Source organism: Oryzias latipes, chromosome 18 (assembly GCF_053564925.1).
Source record: "Oryzias latipes strain Hd-rR chromosome 18, Olatipes_Hd-rR_3.1".
In the NCBI taxonomy this organism is placed as follows: domain Eukaryota; kingdom Metazoa; phylum Chordata; class Actinopteri; order Beloniformes; family Adrianichthyidae; genus Oryzias; species Oryzias latipes.
The window spans coordinates 7,254,053-7,271,691 of record NC_136254.1 but is presented as its reverse complement, the minus strand read 5'-3'; the positions used below and the strand labels follow the sequence as shown (position 1 = coordinate 7,271,691).

General features: G+C 37.4%; 1 long non-coding RNA gene across 3 annotated transcripts; it reads right to left on the bottom strand.

Annotated features, from left to right (window-relative positions):
- Positions 1 to 1,326: 1,326 nt before the first annotated feature.
- Positions 1,327 to 4,540, bottom strand: LOC144987250 (uncharacterized). 3 transcript variants are annotated; one of them, XR_013651124.1, is made up of 4 exons: positions 2,731 to 3,378; positions 1,985 to 2,198; positions 1,807 to 1,898; positions 1,327 to 1,599 (listed from the first exon to the last, which is right to left on the bottom strand). It is a non-coding gene; the product is annotated as an uncharacterized LOC144987250 (long non-coding RNA). The 3 variants fall into 3 exon arrangements; XR_013651123.1 differs by lacking the exons at positions 1,327 to 1,599; positions 2,731 to 3,378 and adding an exon at positions 4,302 to 4,540 and having other exon boundaries at positions 1,672 to 1,898; XR_013651122.1 differs by lacking the exon at positions 1,327 to 1,599 and having other exon boundaries at positions 1,672 to 1,898.
- Between the last annotated feature and the right edge of the window lie 13,099 nt (positions 4,541 to 17,639).

The window sequence follows — 17,639 nt, the reverse complement described above, 5'->3', positions numbered from 1 at the left end:
TTATTCATTAAATTTAAGCAAAAACATGTAAATTACTTTAATCTTGGACTAATGCATGGCTGGTTCTCAATGTATGAATGCAAAATAAAACATGATTAAATAAATCCTTAAATGATCAAAAGTTTAATTTGAAACAGACTCTAACATTAAATAAAGTACATTGATTTCATGAAATAATTTAGACAACATAACTTAATGCAACAGCATATTTCATTCATTTTGTTACATTTCACTCAGGACAGTCATTCTAGACACCCTCTTGTTCTCAGCCTGAATCCTCAGAGGGCCGTCTTCAAGTGATGCTCCAGAGACTCCCAGACTACTGCTTCCACATCCAGGGTCTCCTTGTCCTCCAGGAGCAGCCCTAGGTTCCTCCCCCCTCCCTGACAGCTATTATGTTCAGCTGCACCTCCTCAGCAGCTTGGGTGACCACCTACAAAAACAATTTATATTAATTATTTCCTAACTTTACTCTTAAGTACGTGTCATTTTACAGTGTTTTTCATGGTCATTTGTATTGTTTTAGTCCATACCTCTATTGTGGTGTAATTTGTGGACTGGAAGTGACCCCCCCTAAGATCCACGCTTCATGTGGATGAGCCTCACATGACCACCCGCCTCCAATGGAAAAATGGCCGCCTCCCACCACAGACAGATGCTAACCTCTGCCCTGTACTGTACAGTGACAGAAATTATGCACACACGCACATACACACACATACAGTATTTTAACACTCAGTAGTACATTCTTCTCCCACTTTCGGCTTCTCCCATCAGGGGTCGCCACAGCGAACAAGTCGCACGGTAAATTTGGCAATGTTTTACGCCGGATGCCCTTCCTGACGCAACCTTCTCAAACCGGGCTTGGAACCGGCAGAGGTAGAGAAGGGAACAGGGAGCAGCCCGGGGTCGAACCCTGGTTTCACGGACGGAAGGCGCCGCAAACCAGCACGAGCTAAACCGGCTCCCAAACACACTCAGTAGTACATACTTACTGTAAATGAATCCGTCTCATTGGAACATCGTACCTCCCACTTTTCACCCTCCTGATAGCAAACATTTAATGTATAAAAATTCTATGTTTTGTTAAGGTAGATTGTATGCATTTACATGACTTGTACATCCTTACCTCCAAAACTTTTGCTTCAAAAGTGAGGAGGGGTTGACCTTCCACCTGGTCCACGCTCGTCAGGTGTGTTAAAGTGGATGGTGGATCCAGGAGTCTGTCTGCCTCCTGTTCCAGTGTCTGTCTCTGGAACAGGGGATGTCTAATAGAAGGCTGTGTGGGTGGTGGTGGGAGGGGGGGGGGGATCGCACAGGTATGTTCCCTGCAGCTTATATCCCTTCATTATATAATTCCTCCCCAGACAAACTTTGGAAGATAGTTCCTCAAATAAGGTCACTTTAGCTACGGACTGACCATCAGGGATGATAACCACCTTGTTTTTTTAATTTTAGTTGTGGGGCAACTGAATTGTTGGAAAAGTCCCAAGAAATGACTTTGGACTTTTCCTTCTCTCTCAAAATATGAATAAGCAGCGGTGGGGTGGGGGTGGCTGCATATGGGCCAATCTGTCTTAGATGTGACTGAGTGCCATTCTGATATGAGAGACAAAAAATGAGAAAATACATCTATTATTAGTTTAAAAAAAAGAATTTTATTGCAATGAAATACATATTGAAATTCTGGTAGTTTTTTTTTTAAAAGTCATATTTAACAAAATATTGTGATATCATATCGCCAGACTTGCCAATACACACCCCTGAAAATTATTGGAATGAAATGGTTTTGTAAAAGTTACACACATATTTACAACTTTATAAATGTTTTTATTCTTCTTTTCCTGTTTGGTTATCATTTTCTTCAATGGTTCCCAGTAGTTCTTCATCTGTTATTTCTAGGAAAAAGAAAACAGGTCAGGTAATAAGAAAGTGATTGTTGGTTAAAGTTGTTGAATGATATTAGGTGTGACTTGTGATTTACCGTGTGATGGAGCTTTTAAATTGTCTATCACATGCGATAGGCGTTGTACTTCTTCTTCTTGATGATGTATCTCCTTCTGCAGAAGTTTATTTTGTGGTCATAGTGCGTTGTTTTGTCTTAAGGTTCTTATTACAAGATCCAGTGTTTCTTTTCCAACTTCACTTATTGATTTATATGTTTCTTCTCGTGGGACTTTCTGGTCTAGGCTGGAGTACTGTTTTAAGAGAAAAAATATGCCATATCAGTTATTGGAAAAAGGTAATGATGACTTTTAGAAGTTTTGTAGCTTGACTCTGAGGTCATTTACTTCAGGTGTGTCATATTTGGGAAGCTTAGTGGTGCTTCCCTTTTTCTGTGAAAGTAAACTATTACATGCTTTTAAAAAATGGTACAAATGGTATCCCATTACTCACATTAACAATCCCAGAAATATAGTCACCATCTAAATATTTTCACCATACTCAAGCTTAAATAATTTACCACAATAATTTAGTACATGTGTGATTTCTGGTCTCACTTTCAATCACACCTCCTCTCTGCAGTCCTCACGGAGACTCAGGTGAATATGACTAAAATACATTCAATAATAATTACAGTGTGATCATATTAATGTTTTTAGCACACTTCCCTCACTAAATGGCATTCTTATGTTTTAAATTACAAAACACTGATACAAATAACAAAACTGTACATTACAATATACTCAAAGCAAGTATAAATAAATAATATAAACCAAAAGTAAGTACCTGTGTTAAAGCAAAAGAATACAGCACATGTGTTTTTATTTATGGTCTCACTCCAACACACACCTGAAGGAAGGCAGAGAAAACCCCCACAGTCACACATGAGACCATGATGCATGTTAGCTTGAGTCCTGGGGGGTATTCCAGAAAGCAGGTTATGCTAGCTCCCACGATAAGTTTGAGGCTAAGGAAGTTGATAACCTCAGCTTTTGGTTCCAGAAATGGAGGTATGTTTCAGGGTAGGTCAAGTTACCATGGCAACTCATGCTCTGAACATAACCTGGTCTGGAGCAGGTTTAGTTGAAGCTTAGTTTGTTTACAGAGAGGGGAAGCAGCATGGCGTGTCCATTTGAAGATGATTTAGTGGATAAAGAAGCTCAGATAATACTTTTTTCACCATGAGAGGGTGATAAGACCACATATGGATGTTGGAAAGAAACTTTTTTACTTTGATCTAACTTAATATTTGCTTCAGTTAAGATAAATCATTTTTTTTGTTAGGTCACCTTAAAAATAACACGTAGTTTTCAGACAGTTATTTTCCTTTCGTTCAAATTAATTCAATTAAGTAGGTGTAACTTTGGTGCTGCCGTTAGATCGGCACCGCAAAGGATTCTGGGATATCATTCCCTTTGCCTGTCTGGACGGATTTGGGTTTAAGTGTGGATTTTTTACAAAATGTTTTTAGTTGTATAGCTGTTTTACTGTGTTTCACCGTGTTTTGCCGAGCTATTTTGTCCTACTATGCTTACATCTCTGCACCATGAGTGAGAGTAAGGGAGAGGATGAGTTTATATAGCACCCCTACCACCTCAACATGTTATGACAGTGACGGAAAATTCTTTAGTGAATTTTTGCACTCCCTGCATTTTTTCCGGTTCTTTTTATTGTTATAAAAATGAGCATATCTGCCGGCTCAAACTTAGACATATGAAAGTTCAAGAAATATAAGTAATAGTAATAGATGGAAAAAAGATTAATGGAGTAATGTGACATTTAGTTAAATACGTAAAGTTGAGTTGTATAAACAATTATTGAGTTTGAATAATTTAACTAAATTATTTAAATTATTTTTCAGCCATGTTACTTTTTTGATGGACTTGTAATTTTTTTCCGCCGTCATTAAAATCTCAGACTCCGTCTCACTTAAGTACAGCGCTTTTTATTTTTTTTTCACCACGCGTTTCCATGGTGACTCCAGAAATCGGCGATCTATTGAGAATGTCTTTTTGCACCGTGTGTTAACCCAGGGTTACCAAGTCGAGCGTAATTACGCCAACTCATATCCGGTCTTTTGGAACCGACATACCCAGAGTAAGCAAGTTCAGGCGGATTTGAGCCAGAGTTCAGGCTTAAAGTCAGGCTAGTTTAAACATGCTTCCTGGAATACCCCCCTGCTAACATTAACAGACTTCTGAGTGCTGCATTTACCCTTAACAACGATTTTCACACGATTAGCAAAAACATAAATGGTGTGAGAAGAGTTTTAACTTATGAACATTTTTTTATATGTTTTAAACTTTATCTAAACTCTCTTTTCAGCCAAACTAGTGAGTGCAAAATCTACTGCTTACCTCCTCACTGCAGTCCTCACGGAGACTGAGGGGAAGACCGCGAAAGAACAGGAAGTAGCAGCGAACCATCAAAATAAAAGTCTCTGCATAGAACATTCTTACGGTGGCCCAGAAGGGTCACAACAAAACACATTAACTTTACACAACACATTAACTTTACACAACACATTAACTTTGAACAACACAATAACTTTACACACAACACATTAACTTTACACACAACACAATAACTCACAACACATCACATTAACTCATGGCCCAGAAGGGTCACAACACAACACATTAACTTACCTCACAACACTTTAACTCACAACGGAAGTAAAGCGGCAATTACAGTGCTTTTATTCTGAAATTTGAGCGGCTAACTACCTAAAAGAAAGTAACGTCACAGTGAGCTCTGGAGGGAGCATGATTTTTCTACAAGAGAAGCTAGCAGCAGCGTTGCCAGAAACGCTCTAAATTAAAGATATAAAAGGCAATTTTGGTGAAATTAACACTAATATTACACGGGCTACACTAGCTAACCAGCTGCAATACATCTATGAATGGATTAAGTGCTTGAAAAAAATTCTACGCCACTATTGGTTTGGTAATATCTGTTATATCACAGAGATTGTAACAGAAACCTGAGAACTGCCCTCCCTGCAGCTGCACGCTCCTGTCTATGACAATGAAAGGGGAGGGGTAGTGGGCTCAGGCTGCCAGGTGGAGTGCGCAATTGAAGCGCTTCCTCTGTTGCGCAACACCACGACCATGGCGTGCCTTTAATGACTCAGCTCATGCTAATGTCATTCTTTATGAACTATTGTAGACATTTTGATTAAATGTTTTTATTTTCCATATAAATGTATTTTTGATGTCTGCGTGTGGCCTAGTTGGTATCAGTGTTTGACATAAAGGCAGCAGGTAATGCAGGAAAACAGCTGCACTTTATAAGATCTTGAATAAACACGGTTGCGACTGCATGGTGGCGCAGTGGTTAGCGCTCTTGCCTCACAGCAAGAAGGCCTCGGGTTCAAGTCCCGGCTGGGGGACGTGAAAAAAACTACATCAACGGGGGACCTTTCTGTGTGGAGTTTTCATGTTTTCCCCGTGCATGCGTGGGTTCTCCCCGGGGTCTCCGGCTTCCCCCCCACCGTCCAAAAACATGCTTTATACGTTAATTGGCAACTCTACATTGTCCCTAGGTGTGAGTGTGAGAGTGAATGGGTGTGTGTTTGTGGACATTCTACCCTGCGACAGACCGGCGACCTGTCCAGGTTGTATGTATCACTAATGGAGCCCCCATAGAGTGCAGAAACAAATGTCAGAGGCCCATGTGGTGCCATGCCAATCATGGCCTTGAAGGTACAGTGTGATTTGTAGTGCGAGTACACCTCACTCTGTAACACAAGTGAGGATAGAGTTTGGCACCGCAGTTCTGTGCAGTCAATAATGACCTTAGTGTCTGCATAGTCCTTGAACTCAGGAGGTAGGTTAGCTGTGATTGCTTCAGGTGTCATCCAGATACAAATAGCTCCCAGTACACAGTAAAGAAAGTTGGCCCAGGTTGTGATGATCCTGCTGGCTGTTGTCCGATGGATATTAAATCGGTGCCCAAGCTCTCTCTATGTGCATCCAGTTGATAGATAATTTAGGAAAAGAAATAACTCATCTATGGGCAGCAACTTATTTGATTTGTTTGCTGTTGTCTTTTCTGCCACAGAGGCCGATGCTTCTCTAGCCACACTTGTCACACGGATCATCCTTGATGTTGCTGGTTCGATGAGCCTCCAGAATGCCATCAGGTGGTCATAAGAATGGAATCTTTTAAACAAAATACACAAAAATAACATTGTTGTTAGTCATGGTAGGCTAATTTAGTTACACATAATCAATTATCTTAATTTTTTACTCTTCTTACTACATTTGTTTAACATGAAGACAATAAAAGGTTGTGTCTACGCATCTGACTTTGTCAGTCATAAATTACTTTACTTTTGATATTTGATGTACACTTGAAGGAAAATACTCTTCCTCTTGTAAGGTGGACTTTTAGTGGAGCAACATTTTACATGTGTGGTAGCCCGTATTTACTTTCACTTAAGTGCATGACTTTGTACATAATTTTCTGTCCATCACTGTTAATATGGTACAAGACATCAGCTTCCTGCAATTCAAAAAACCTTAATTATGAAATACCTGGTATAAAATCGGATGTCCTCGTCCGATCCTGCAAACCGCTTCAGTCCAAAACAACTCAGCAGCTGGAGAGCCTCAATGTGTAGTTCCAGCTCCTTAACTTTCTCGCGAAGTGTATCGCTTTCCTCAGCTAACTGATCTGCGACCATTGCTGTTGTAGGAGTAATGCAACAATCATGATCTGGTGCCAGGGTATCCAGTTCATCTCTTCTTCTGAGTCGGTGTCAGGACAGCAGGAGGGGGGCTATCTGGTCTGGGTCTCCGCTCCCACACGCTCGCCCTTGGTGCCGGTATTTGAAAATCATTCCAGGAAAAGAGTAGGAATGGCCCCTTTCTTCAACTTTCTCAATTTCCCAGGGTTGTTAACAAAATCGCCCTTTTGAAAATGCCTGCAGCAAACACGACTCGTCTTGCTTGGGGTGAAGTCCTCCCGCCGTACTCTTACCATCCATTCGGCTCTCACCGACACATCTACTGGAAAGCTATGAAAGCTTATGGTACTGTTGTACTTTGACGAATTCGCACACAGGGGTACACAACAATGTTGTGATGTCTTTGTCACGCGTTGAAACACCAAACGCCTTTCTTTTACCCGAAATCCGCTCATATTTACTCAAAACTAGCAACTCAACAAAACTCCCCACAACAATAACACGACCAACAAGAAGTTGTCGGCCTTGGACTCAAAACGCGGAAGTTAACCGGAAGTTCTATCGTGCACGTAGGCTAGTTTGCAAGCTCCAACCTTTGGACTTGCATGTCACTGTGTGTAAAACATATTAATGGAAGATCACTTGAGCTATGTTTTTGCTTGAAAGTTATTGAACAGAATGCTGTTGAAGCAAATCACTTCAACAAAAAATGTAGGTACAGTAATCCTGTTCATTTTGCATGAGGAACAGTTCAATTCAGTTGATTGGCGGTTATTCAATATTGAGCTTTTTGAGCTAGCTCAAACTTGTGTAGTTTTTTTCTTTAAATTATTTTTAAGTTATGTTTATATATCTTATTGGTTTTGAAGATGTATTTTTTCTTTAGATTTTACGAGACACATATTGGGCTTATAGTTCATGGTTACCATGATGACACTGAGGTTGATCTAACAAATTAGATATCCTTTATTAACCAACGGTAAGAAATTATTGGGCGTATAATTCGGTGATTTTGAAATCACTCATAACAGCCGGTATGTTTGGTTAATGTACATGTTAATGAATACAAAGAAGGCAAACAAAGTCTGGCTGGATGTTGACCTCGACTGTTGTCATAGAAACCATCACCACTCAGTCTCTGTTCCCATTAGTAGATTGAAGTTAGGGTGTTTTTGGCAGTTAAACCTCTCTCCTCAACTGTTAATCTAAAATTCTCATTCAAGCCATTAAACATTCTATGTTTTTCATACATTACCAGTTTATTCATCTTTTCAATCCAATTTTTCCACTTTTTCTACAAATTAGAACACAATGGGAGTAGAAAGGAATCATACAAATATTGTCAGCCAACAGTACTACAAAAGAAAAACCCACAAAACATAATACAGCACCAAAAGTTTGCTAAATCTAGCACACCTAGCATTAGCTCAATCAGCTGCACTGCCCATACCACCTTATTTTAACAGAAAATCAAACTTCAAAGCGGTCTTTCAGTCCTGGATCACATATGCAGCCAATGAACTTTTGGGCTTGGAATTCGACTATACCTGTGTTTTCAAAATACGGATAATAGCAGTACAGCAAGCCTGATATTTTAACATTAGATCCGAAAGGTGTTGGATTGCATTGTGTACAGATGTCTGTTGTTGCTGAGTAAGGATGAGTTGAGGTGGCTCTACATGAACAGCTGGGAACTCTTCCTCATCAAGTGTAGGCAGTGTTTGAATTCCATACTGTGCTAGGATGGCGTCATTCACAGCTGTGCTGTCTGTTGCAATGTTTTTGAGCATGCCCTCTGTCCAGAGTTGAGATGGTGTGCGATTATTTTCTGTTCGCAATGGGTGGAGGTTCCAGGCCTGTCTAAACTGCTCCAGTCTTTTTTGAATTTCAGGAAGATGAGCAATATGCAACGAAAGTCTTTGGACATCATCATCTGGGTTTAGAACATCTGAATCCTCTGAGTAAAACATGAGGTAAAAGTGCTGCAACACATGCAAAAATACATCACGCCAAAGGCGTTCAATTCTCTGATTGTGAACTGATCGTCCTGTTATGAATCCTCTGTGTTCAAGTCCTTGAACTAGATGCATGAAAAAAGCAACAAGGATGTTTTCACCACCATGGTCAGATCTGACTCTCGATGATAGGGCATAGAGGCATGTTGCTTTCAAAAACTGAGAAAGCTCTGTTGTGGCACGATTGTCTGTGCTGCAGTTGAAGTAAGTAATCAGACGGGAGTATCCATCAATTGCACCATGAATCACAAAACCCCCATCTAGAAAGAAAGATTGAAAAACAAATATTACTTGGAGATTATACTACTGACAGTCGTCTGGAAACAATATAGCTGGAAACCTTTTTTTACTTGCTGAAGTTATTTTAAAAATATAAAACAATGTGACAAGTATGGTAATAATAACCTTATCAGACGCATGTTCCCATCAATGTGCCACAAACTATTGGGGTATGGTTCATGATAAACACGTCTTGCAACTGTCTGGCTCCATCTCCTTGCAGCAGCAGTAGGATTGACCCGTGTCAACATCTCACGCACCCTGGATCGTGTAACAAGAACACCCTGTGCACGCAACAGGGCTCTTATCATCTGAAACAGATGCATGATATTCACAAAACAATAGCACACAAATGTGAATTAAATACAGCCTAAAGATGAAGACCTCCATTTACCTCATTTCCAGAATTAGGATATTGGCTCTGAAGTTGCCTCACATGATGTTCTAGTTCCCCATCATCCATTGCAGACAGCATACTTCTACCAGGTATACCCAACAACTTTGTCTTCTTGTACAAAAATGATGAGGAGCATCCCAGTATTTCAGCAGTTTTGGATATTGTATGGCCTTGCTTCAGCAGAAATTCAATGTGTTCTCTGGTAAAATCAATAGCTGGTCGGCCTCTTCTCCCTACAAAAAGAAAAAGTCAACTAAGTTTAAGCCTTTAAGCAGCATTGGACTGTTTATTTTTTTAATTTATCATCATGCTAATTCTCATACATGCACTAAAATAAAATATTGTTAATGAATAGAATAGATACACTGGAAATGGAGAGACTTGTGGAAGTGCAAATATTTATAGCTGTGACCAGTGGGCATAACAGTGGTGTAAGACCAACACATTTAATGATTGCACATATTAGTAAATATAAATAATTATTTCTAATTAGTATAGCCATAAATGTGCGGCGCCGTTGTTTTAAATTAAAATGAAAAAGCAATCCACCAAAATGCTTTTTCATTTTCTTCAACAGTGCTTATTCTGTCACTTAATGAAAATGATAATGAAAATGGTATTTGACATTTCATTTTCAAAAAGTTATCTGGTAAATGTGTAGCAAAATTCATTTAGAAATGTATAATTTGACAATTAAAATGAATTGATATAAAACGCTTTTTAATTTTCAAAATGTAACTGCATCAAATGACTCAAAAATAAAATGAAAAATCAATACTTCTGTTACGGTGCGTCCTGCAGAAACCTCCTCCTCATCAGCTCCACCTGATCCCTCCAGCTGCACCTCCTCATCCTCATCAGCCGGCAGCCTCTTAAGGTGACCACGGACCTGTAACCGACGCTAGTTCGTTGTACTCCTACGGTGCTTCACCTGGCCACTTCATGATTCTCGCCCTTACCTGTTTATGCTTTCGACTAAATTGCCTTGTCTTTGCATTCACTCCAGGATCTCGCCTTCCCGTGAAACTCACCTGGTTACGGTTCATCTCTCGCCGCCTCATTCCAACGTTCTCTGGCTCCATTTCGGGTCACGCGGTTGCTGCCATCAAGACCCTCCAACCACACTATCCTGATTTACTTATTAAATCTCATTATTACTTACCTCGCTGCCTGCCGAGTTTCCTTCCGGGTTCCAGTACCTGAGTCTACTACGCCTGCTAGCCATGACAACTTCAAAATGCTTTTTCATTTTATACTTCAACGCAGACTTTTCTGTCACTTAATTAAAATGATAATGAAAATGGTATTTGACATTTCATTTTCAAAAAAGTCCCTGGTAAATGTGTAGCATAATTCATTTAGAAATGCCTAATTTGACAATTAAAATGGATTAATAGAAATGCTCTTTAATTTTCAAAATTAAGCTGCATCAAATGACTCAAAATTAAGATAAAAGATCAATACTTCAAAATGCTTTTTCATTGTATACTTAAAAACCGCTTATTCTGGGTCATAATTAAAACGAAAAAGCAAAGAGGGGATTGCATTTGCATTTTAACATCCACCCTGCAAAATCTGTAGCAAAATTCATTACGAGTGTGCATTTCCAGAGGGGAGGCGGGGCGATGACGTCAGTGCTTACTTTGTGTGCTCCGGTGTACTCCGCCTGCTAAGAGACACAGACAGACTAGGAGCAGTGGAGCTTTGTGTTGTAAGCTTCTGATGATTGTACACAGCTTCTCCGGACTACGTAGCAGCATTTCCGCCTTCTGCTGTCTTCCTTCGGACGCACCGCGGACAAGCTTTTTTTCTTCGGACCAGCAGCTGCCTTCGTAGCCGAGCGCGAAGCTCCCGATGATCGCTGAAGGCGGTGTGGGTACCGGATCGACTCGGGCTGCCAGATGTTTTCAGGGTCCCTCGGGGTCCTTCGACCAAATATTGTGACATCACACTATTTGATTGGCTGTAAGTTGCCACGATGACGTCTACGATAGTGATTGGTCAATTTATAACTTTCCGTTATTTGTGAAATCGATAGTATAACTGTCCATTATTTGTGAGATCGATAATACTATAACTTTACGTTATTTGTGAGAAACATGGATGAATATTACTTTGAAATTTCCCACTACATTGCAGCCTCACCCTCATTTCCCGAGAGCAGAAAGGCGACCATTCGAAAGACAAAGAATTACACAATTAAAAGTGAGTAACAACAATGTGATGTGTGAGACTTGTTCGATACACGCAGATGTCACTGTTTTTGAAGACGAATTTACTTCCAGTATAATTAGTCATTACACAGATAACAAAATAACGGCAGTTAAAGTTAACATTCTCTTTTCCTAGTGGTTATTAGATGAGCAGTTGTATGACAACCATTGGCGCAACCTGCGCTTGGTTGTGTTTCAAGCACAGGTTTGCGACATTTTAAGGAGCTGCCACAACGACATTGGAAGTGGGGGATTTCATGGCAGACGGCGGACATTGGAGAAGGTTTTAGCTTCGTACCACTGGAAAACTGCACGAGAGGATGTAAAGAAATGGGTAAGATATTTGGACTACTTCAGCAATGTGTTCCTCAGAATGATAATTGGGATTTTTCTGACTTAATTAAATAATTACTGAAATTAATTTATTTAAAACTATTTCAAAGGTTAAGTGTTTGACAGTTTAGTCAGTATAGTTGTGGTAGTAACGAACACAACCTTACTTTTTTTCAGATGTTTTTTTTTTTCTTTTAACTTAAAGAAAATATGTACTTATAATTGTGTGGGTGTGTGCTGCTTGTTTTATTTTTATTTTTAAAACTAACAGTTGAGCAGGAGCCCATTTCTGTTCAACTGGTACCACAGCAGTCAGTACATGATCACGACTACTGGCCCGGTTTGGGATATTTACAAGAGCTCTCCCCAGTACAAGCCATGCTGGTAGGTATACTTGTGTGTCTGGGGTTTTTCCTTAACAGAATTAACCAGTCGGAGAGTAACTCTGAATTCCTTATCTTGTCAGCGTTTTATTATCTCGTCACGGTCTTAAGTATTTTTCTCCATCTCAGTGGCTAAATGGTAGTCAATGCGAATGTGTATGTGTGTGATATACAATAATACAATGACATAAAAACCCTATCCATGTGTCTACTGCAAAAGTAATTTGAATGGTATTGTTTTGATGTTACTGTTTATGTTTTGGATTGTATCTGCAGCTGAACTATGTACTCCATGAAAGTCGATCTTGAACAGAGATTTTGGTTAAGCATGGGGATGTCTGTCTGACAAGGGAAGACTTCCAGACCTTGGGTCTAACTCAGTGCATGGAATCCAATGTATGTACATGTTAAAGTTGATGTATTAAGTTTTGGGTAAATATACGAAGTACTTACTTTTGCTACTCTGGAAATGCGTGCTTCAAACTAATCAATCTGCAACAAAGAGGCTGCACAAAGACATGTATGGTGTTATTATGTATTAAATCACACAAATATTCCCTCATAGACATAGGACCTTATTATTGCTGTCTTTCATTGTAAAACTTTGTATTCCGAACAGTGAAACACTGGTTTTGTGGAATCTCGTTTTCCATATGTAATTCTCATCAATGTAGGGAAAGGATGTCCACATTGTGGACATGTATGTTGTTCCAACATGGAAGTCTAAGACTGGGGATCCAATGGCTTCTCTTCCTGTAAGGCCATTTTTTGTGACCTTTTCTCTTGCTTTACATAGCTTGACTTACAATTTAGCAAATTTGCTTGTTTAAATCTCCAGGTTGACATTCAGTTCAAAGACTCAGTGATTGTCCCTGCCTGGAGCCGACAGCCTGGAAGAGCAGATCACTATTTGCTTTGTGTTAGTTTACTTCAAATATTCTCCAGAGTCTAAGTGGAAATTTAACCAGTATATTCAGTACATTTATCTTGATGGAGGGTGTAATTGTAGTTCTTTTGGAAAGAGCTGTTTTTGATGGATTCGCTCAAACCAGATGGCTTTGGCGACAGTTGTTTCCATACCGTCTTTAGGTTTTGTAACATAATAAATCAGCCCCGTTCAGTTCGGTTTGGGATTTATGAAAAAACAAATTCACAGTATTCCAATCATGCACGTACAGAACATTTGGGCCCGATCTGGCAAATTACAAGATTTTAATTTTCTAATCTCTGCTTCACAACCATCAGGTCTGCTTAGGAATCAAGAATGCGCTCAGCATGAGCACAGGGCTTCCATTTTTGTTCACCGAGGCCAGTACTTTTTTTCTTCAGACATGGAGTGAGTATAAAAAGGACCATATATGACATTCCTATGTAAATTGTTTATTAAGATTAAGATGAATTTTTTTAATAAACCATTTACATAGGAAATGTCATTTGGCTTTTTTTGTGGTCTTTTTTATACTCACTTCATGTCTTATAATTTCATAAGACTGAGTCTAAGCCAGAATGTGTTCTACACTTTGTGTGGGTATTATTTGTGTGTAATATTACTTATGTAGAGGGACATGCCACAATTCGCAGATGGTGGTGTGTTAGTCTGATGGAAAGGTTTAAGATAGATGGGTAAGACAGCTGTAAATGTAACTTTTCTAAACAAAAAAATTACTTTAACATTACTTTTACTTTTTTGATCTGTGACAAATAACACCCAACAGCCACGGGCATAGGTTTGCACACTGGACCAATGAGGCTAAAGCCTTGCTCCAAGGGTCCCTGCAGCCAATGTACAGCATCCCAAAGGTCAGAAAGAGGGAACATAAGGTGAGATGCTGACGGCACCAAGCTGCATGCTTTTGTTTATGCTTGCTTCATGAAGAAACTACATATTTTTTACATAAGCATACATACTTCTCTCCCCAAAGGTAGAGTCTGAAGAGGCCAAGAGGTGCTTTATATAGGAGGTAATCTCAATGTCAAAAGTTTCTAAAACTCCAACCGGTGAAGACTACTGGACACACATATACACCAGAGGGACTAACATATGGATTATGTTATTAATTTCAGCCAATTTATGCCCAGTCCATTTGATGTTTTTAATATGTTTTATTTTGCCTAACCTGTTTCTTACAGTTGCCAGCATCTGTCCTCTCTGAAGTTCTGAAGGAGGTGGTGCTCCTGGAAGGAGTTCAGGCATATTTAACACTGGCTCTTGTGTGCACCACCTTCAGAGACATTGTGTCCACAGTCAGCTTCATGAGACAGGCACATTTTCAGTGGCTCGATAGTAAGGGCTTTATTGAAGGGTGCAGTTATGTGCAAGATTATATGCCTTTTCTCACCAGCTCTGTAGAAACTCCACCTGTGGATCACAATTTGTTTTCCACAGGTGTAGCGACATGGAGCAGGTTTTCTGCATTCTACAGACAGGATTTTTATGTGATGTACAGTACAACATTGGAACCTGCTGTGGATGTAGACAGTTGTACAAAAACAACACACCTAGTAAACAACACTGGATGGTTTGACTCTGTCTTCACAATTAGTTTTGATTTAAATAGCCATAAACCACATGCAGAGTGTGGTGGTGGTCATTGATCAGTCAAATTTTCATACATTTTTTTTTCACAGGATATTTTGGAACAGGAAAGATTACTGGGATCTGAAGGGATCTACTCCGAGTATCATTATCCAGGATACTGCAGCCACTGTTGCAGCCAAATGCAATAAGTAAACTTAAGTCAGACACATAAATTTAGATTAAAGTTGATAATTATAATATATACAAAAGAATAACGTTTTATCACAGTTGGTGATCAGAAGAGCTGTGTTATGTGTTTGAGAATTTAGTTATATGCTTTACATTTTATTATTTGATGAGAAATTCAATTGTTACAATTTTAACAAACTATGTGTCTCTTTCGTTTCTAGGTCCCCCTCCGCTGGATTGTGGCAGTTTTCAGCCCACGGATTGGAGAGAGCTGGCGCATCACTATACACACACACACACACATATATATATATCTATATCTATATATAGATATAGATATATATAGATATCTATAGATATCTAGATATATATATATATATATATAGGTGTATAGAGATATATAGATATCTATAGATATATATATATATATATATAGGTGTATAGAGATATATAGATATATATATTGGTGTACAGAGATATATAGATATATATATAGGTGTATAGAGATATATAGATATATATATATATATAGGTGTATAGAGATATATATATAGGTGTATAGAGATATATAGATATATATATAGGTGTATAGATATATATATATATATATATATCTATATATCTATAGATATATATATATATATATATATATATATATCTATATATCTATAGATATATAGATATATATATAGGTTTATAGAGATATATATATATATATTTATATATATATAGAGAGAGAGAGAGATATAGAGATATAGATATATATATATATATAGAGAGAGAGATAGAGATATAGAGAGAGAGATATGTAGGTGTATATATAGAGAGAGAGAGAGAGAGAGAGAGAGAGAGAGAGAGAGAGAGAGAGAGAGAGAGAGAGAGAGAGAGAGAGAGAGAGAGAGAGAGAGAGAGAGAGAGAGAGAGAGAGAGAGAGAGAGAGAGAGAGAGAGAGAGAGAGAGAGAGAGAGAGAGAGAGAGAGAGAGATATAGGTGTACAGATATATATATCTATATATATATAGATATAGATATATATATATATAGAGATATATATATCTATGTATATTATATATATAGAGATATATATAGGTATATATATATATATATATATATATATATATATATATATATATATATATATATATATAGAGATAGAGATAGAGATATATAGAGATAGAGATAGAGATAGAGATATATATATATATATATATATATATATATCTCTATATATATATATATATATATATATATATATATATATATATATATATATATATATATATATATATATATATATAGATATATATAGATATAATATACATAGATATATATATATATATCTATATATATATCTATATATATATAGATATATAGAGATATATATATATATATATATAGATATATAGATATATATAGAGATATATAATATATATAATATATATAGAGATATATCTATCTATATCTATATAATATACATAGATATATATATCTCTATATATATATATCTATCTATATATAGAGAGATATAATATATAATATATAGAGAGATCTATAATATATATATTATCTATCTAGAGATCTATCTATCGATCTATCTAGAGATCTATCTATCGATCTATCTAGAGATCTATCTATCTATCTAGAGATCTATCTATCTATCTAGAGATCTATCTAGAGATCTATCTATCTATCTATCTATCTAGAGATCTATCTATCTATCTATCTAGAGATCGATCTATCTATCTATCTAGAGATCGATCTAGAGATCTATCTAGAGATCGATCTAGAGATCTATCTATCTATCTAGAGATCTATCGATCTATCTATCTAGAGATCTATCTATCGATCTATCTAGAGATCTATCTATCGATCTATCTAGAGATCTATCTATCGATCTATCTAGAGATCTATCGATCTATCTAGAGATCTATCTATCTAGAGATCTATCGATCTATCTATCTAGAGATCTATCTAGAGATCTATCTATCGATCTATCTAGAGATCTATCTAGAGATCTATCTATCGATCTATCTATCTATCTATCTAGAGATCTATCTATCTATCTATCTATCTATCTAGAGATCTATCTATCTATCTAGAGATCTATCTATCTATCTATCTATCTATCTATCTATCTATCTATCTATCTATCTATCTAGAGATCTATCTATCTATCTAGAGATCGATCTAGAGATCGATCTATCTATCTATCTAGAGATCTATCTATCTATCTATCTAGAGATCTATCTATCTATCTATCTAGAGATCTATCTATCTATCTATCTAGAGATCGATCTAGAGATCTATCTATCTATCTAGAGATCTATCTATCTATCTAGAGATCTATCTATCTATCTAGAGATCTATCTATCTAGAGATCTATCTATCTATCTATCTAGAGATCTATCTATCTATCTATCTAGAGATCTATCTATCTATCTATCTAGAGATCTAGAGATCGATCTAGAGATCTATCTATCTATCTAGAGATCTATCTATCTATCTAGAGATCGATCTATCTATCTATCTATCTAGAGATCTATCTATCTATCTATCTATCTATCTAGAGATCTATCTATCTATCTATCTATCTAGAGATCTATCTATCTATCTATCTATCTAGAGATCTATCTATCTATCTATCTATCTAGAGATCTATCTATCTATCTAGAGATCTA